Raw genomic sequence first — 5,598 nt, 5'->3', positions numbered from 1 at the left:
GGTTCAAACCCACCAGCCACTCCTCGGAAGGAAGGTTGGGCAATCCTACTTCCGTAGTGACACTGCCTTGGAAACCGAAGGAGGGGTCGCTATGAGTCGGGTTTGACTCGACGGCACATAACAACAATAACAATAACATACTGGTGAAAGACATGTTCTCTGGGCTCTCCATTTTTGGCTCAAAAGGTCTAATCTGATAAATCCATTCTAAGAAGCCAATTTCCCTAAGCTTCTGGATAACTTCTCCTACATTATATCAAGACAGGTCTGGTTCTTCAACTTGACTTAAGGTTGTTGTTGTTGTTCTTATGTGCCATCGAGTCAGACCTGACTCATAGCAATCCCTCCTTGGGTTTCCAAGGCAGTATCACTATGGAAGTAGATTGCCTCATCTTCCTTCTGAGGAGTTGCTGGTGGGCTTGAACCACCAGACTTCTGGTTAGCAGTCAAGTGCCTTAGGCACTATAATCCATGCTTCAGTATGCCAGCCAAATGAACTATTAGATCCTTTCCTAACCTCTTGAGCTGAAACATTGAATGAAAAATCCATACTTAGTGGGCCTAAATCAATAAACTCAGAATGATCCAATATTACATTCCTTGCACCATTGTCCCATAACCTCAGTAGCCATTCCCATTCATATTCTCCAGGTTCCTGTCTATACATGTTAGCAAAATCAAGTAGGTCTTTTCACGTGTAGTGTACCACCTCCTCAATTATACTTTGAATTTCACCTTTTAGGGCTTGCTTGGACTTCACTTTAGTTATAGGTTAGCAGTCACAATGAGTAGTTGGGGAATTTCCTGAAACATTCACCAATGTCTTCCATGGTCTCTGCCTTAGGCAATGACCCAGCAGGAACAGTTGGGTTAATCCTATCAAACTGAGGTGGAGGGGACAATGGTTTTACAGTAATCCTTTCAGATGGGAGGGATTCAACAGAATTTACAGGCTCCATATCCTTATCTTCCAGACGGTCTGCCAATATGTCTTCATTCCAGGTTTCAGGATCCCATTTTTTTCCCAATCAGTGCCTTCACTTTAACTTCAGACATTCATTCTGGGTTGGCAAATTAATTGGCATTGTAATTCAGCCACCCTTACAATAAGACTCTGGGTTTGGTTTTTGGTAATATGAGCTCTGTTACTAGAAGAAATAAGGCTTTCTTTCAGAGCACAAGTAGAAATATTGAAGTCTTTTATGCCGTGCTAAAGCTGTGACTCAGCAGCCCTGAACTCATCTTGCTCTTTCACCACTGTATCTAGTAAAAGTAGGACCAATCAACCATCTTCCTTATACTCCTCTTGCTGACAAATTTACAGAAAAGTATCAAATATGTGATCACCCAGAGCCTCATTTCTCACAAGTACTTGATCTGTTGTTGTTTTTGTTGTGTGCCGTCAAGTCAGCCCCGACTCATAGTGACCCCTCCTTGGGTTGCCGAAGCAGTATCACTATGGAAGTAGATTGCCCAACCTTCCTTCCAAGGAGTGGTTGATGGGTATGAACTGCCAGCCTTCTCATTAGCAGTCAAGTGCCTTAGGCACTATGCTACCAGAGCTCCTTGGTCTATTAGTGGTGCTATTTTGCATATTAATGTTGCCACCTCAAACCACAGATTAGCAGGACCCTCTTTTGTAAAGAAGGCAGGGTCACCAGTGCCTTTACAATTAATCAAATTGGAGAACCAATTTAGGAAGCCTATCCTTATGATTTTGTCTCTCTAGAACCACTCCCAGTATCAAATGTGTTAGACTGGGTTCTCTAGAGAAGCAAAACCAATAAAACTTATATAGAGAGAGAAAGAAAGAGAAATTTATCTTAGGAAAATGGCTCACAAACTTAAAGAATCTGGCAATTCCCAAGTTCTTGGATCAAATGTCAAGCTGGAGCTTTTCCCAACTCATGCATCTGCAGGGGCTGACAAGGTCAGTATTGACAGGCAGTATACTGAATGACAAATCCAAGATCTCCAGGCTGAATGGTGGATTGTTCACTCAGGGACAGTTATAGGCAGCACAACAGAATCCTGATCAACAGAAGATTGTCTCTTTTCCCAGGATGTCCATAAATATACTAGAAGCAGGCTACACCCCTAAGGAAACTCCATTTCAATAGATTGACTGCTCAAAACATATACATCTGATCCCATCATGGGAATAAACCATTATACAATTGCTTAAACCACACAGAATTGTGGTCAAGCCAAGTTGACACACAACTCCAACTATCACACTATGAATAGGATCCAACTCGACAGCAGTGAGTGTAGTCAGACTTATTCAGACACAGGTAAGTAAACTGGCTCTCCAGTGATCAACTCTACTGTTAACTTTTTACTCTCATGCTAATTTATCAATCTTTACTAAAATTTAAAACTCTCTATTGTGTCACAATAGAATTTAAGAATTTTCATATATTCTAAATAATAGACATTTCTGACATATGAATGTTCTGTCTACTTTTCAAGGCCTTTGACATTTTTTATCACTCTTTTTACCCTATTCTATTCCTCTCTAGGAGCTCTGGTAGCATAGTGCCTAAGGCATTTGACTGCTAACCAGAAGGCTGGTGGTTCAAACCCACCAGCCACTCCTCAGAAGGAAGGTTGGGCAATCCTACTTCTGTAGTGATACTGCCTCGGAAACCCAAGGAGGGGTCGCTATGAGTCGGGGCCGACTCGACGGCAAATAACAACAACAACAACAACTATTCCTCTCTAATTTCCTGATTAGTAGCTCTAAATTATGAACAGCACATTTAGAGAAAGTACCCTTTAGGAAGCATAAATGTACCAATGATTTTCATATTTCCATAATATTATTTATTTTCCTGCTGCTTAAAATGAACGATTTATTATCCTTATTCCAATCTTCTCATCAATTAAGGCTAAACTCAAAGTCAAGCATTCTTATAAAGCTTAAATTTGAATCTCTGTTTTTCAATTCTTACATTTTCAGTCAACATCATTGATTTCAGCATACAAATTGTATTAATTTTTATGTTTAAGAACATGCATTTTGCTTTCTCAATAAGATTGTGGGTCCAAAGGTCAAGAATGTGAAGTCAGTAAGAGATAGGGCCAGGGTACATGCATTTTCCCAAGCAGGCAGGCAAGTCACAAATGAGATCTGTTCCTAAGTGTGTCGAGTCGAATTTGTGGATGTCAAAACAGGTGCATTTGGTTCTTATTTAGCTCTGGTGGCATAGTGCCTACGGTATTTGACTGCTAACAAGAAGGGTGGTGGTTCAAACCCACTAGCCACTCCTTGGAAGGAAGATAGGGCAATCTACGTCAGTAGTGATACCATCTTGGAAACCCAAGGAGGGGTCGCTATGAGTCAGATCTGATTCAATGTCAATGACTTTGGTTTTGGTTTTGGTAGTAGAAGTAAAGAAACCTTGGTAGCACAGTGTATAAGTGCTATGCTGCTTACCAAAAGCTCAGTGTTTTGATCCCACCAGCAGTTAATGGGAGAATGGTGTGGCAGTCCGCTCTGTAAATATTACAGCCTTGAGAACCATATGGGATAGTTCTCCTCCATCTTCCTGGGTCTCTACGAGTTGAAATCAACTGGATAATAATGGATTTTATTTTGTTTTTTATTGCAAGAAAAAGCTTGAAGCCTTTCCTAGGATGTAAAAGTTGCCTATGCAGCAAGTGAAGGTGACTGTGATGACAAATTTGTTGCAAGTAGAGGTTGGTACAATTGTTTGAAAGTGGGGACAAATTAATATAACATCAAAAGGTGAGTATGTGTTGTCTGTATGTTGGACATTCTTAACCAGAAAACTTACTGTGAATATCTTATTCCACTCTGAGAAACCATCTTAGTAAAAGCAACATACTGTGGTCTCTGTTTTCATTTGCTTGAAATAGTGGGATGTTTGCAACAAATGCAATTTACAGAAGATTATTTTGGGAGTAAAATAAGTCTACTCCATCATTTTTAAGCTATAACAACTCATTGCTTGTCTGGTCAGTATCTAATGGCATAAATAAATTTCCCTCCCAAGAACTACGGCCACGGAGCAACTCAGTTTGGAATTTAATGTGAGTAAACTGAAATGTGGCTTTATTAGAGCAAATGTCAGTGAACCTGTCAAACTAAACATCAAGTCCTGTTGTTGCCTCAGTAGCAATGAGGTATTACTTTGATTGAGCTGCATAGTTGCCAACTGATTGAAATTACTCAGCTTTTCTCTGGACTTTTCATGAGTTCATGGCTATCAATCATCATATATGTATGGGAAATTCTTCATCTGGAAAGTCTTGTGCCATTAATATTACTGTATCTCTTGTTATTTGAGCCAAATGTGTTGGCTTAAAATGTGTCATCTGTGACATTGCAAGGGATATTTGCACTTTAAGTTATATTTCAAAGTTCAATGGAGCCACATGTGATGTTAGTTTGAAAAAAATGTTCAACTTGGGTTTCTCTGACCAGTTCTTATTATTACATTCAGGTTATATGTTACATAGCAAGATGACCACAGAAGTAATGTGCCTTTCTCTTGTCATTTTATCAGAAGGATTTGGTGATAGGGTCTCCTAACTGGTGATTTTAACTTTAAATACTTGCTCAAATTGGTGTTTGCCAAGGTTCTCCAATGTAAAGTTACTACTTATTTTTTAATCAATTTTCTTTTGAGGAAAAGCTTTGATTGTATTTAAATATGATGGTTATAATCACGTTTGCACACATTAATTTTAGCAAGCAGTGATGGTTTGTGCTTGGAACAATTGCTTCTATAGTTCTTGAAAAAGTGTAACTTTTAATTTTCCTGATTTTTTTAAATATTGGAGAATTAAAATCCTATTATAAAAAAAGACCTATTCTACTATGAAGAAGACCTGTCCTTTACCACTCTCCCTATATTTATTATGTTAGTCAATTATTCATTTATATAAGTATGGACTCATATATTTATTTATGGATTATAATACTTACTATCACAATATATTTAGACTTATTTAAGAGATGTAGAACAAATGTTTATTTAGGGATAAAATTATTTTGACATCTTAAATATTAATGTTGCTGATCATGTACTATTAACCAAAAATAACAATGAGAATTTATTTTTACTTATGGATACTTTTTCTTTATTTATGGAATTGAATGAATTATTAACTGCATCTTAATAACCTTAATTAAAATTCAGGGCATCAAGAGTGAATATCTGGTAAAATCTTGAGTAACAGCAATGAGATAAATGTGTAGACATATTACAAAGAAATTAAAGAGACATTCTTTCTCTCAAATAGCAGAAATATTTGTTAGCTTGAATCCAAATTTTGCAATACTATATTCATTAAAGGAGTAGTGACTTGAATTTTGCATATATTGTTGTTAGGGACCTTGGAGTCAATTTTCAACTTATAGCCCCTCTATGTGACAGAGTAGAACTATCCCTTATGGATTTTTTCCTATAATCATTAGGGGAACCAATTTCTAGGCCTTTCTCCTGTAGACCTACTAGGTGAGTTCAAACCACCAACATTTTGATTAGCAATCAAGAACTTAACCTTTGTACCACCAGGGCTCCTTAAATTTTGACTGGTATTCAATCTCTCACTGATGTTATTTGCTCT

This window comes from Orycteropus afer, unplaced genomic scaffold (genome assembly GCF_000298275.1).
Source record: "Orycteropus afer afer isolate SDZICR_OR568_19922 unplaced genomic scaffold, OryAfe1.0 scaffold00602, whole genome shotgun sequence".
NCBI classification, from domain to species: Eukaryota; Metazoa; Chordata; class Mammalia; order Tubulidentata; family Orycteropodidae; genus Orycteropus; species Orycteropus afer.
This window is presented reverse-complemented; position numbering follows the sequence as displayed.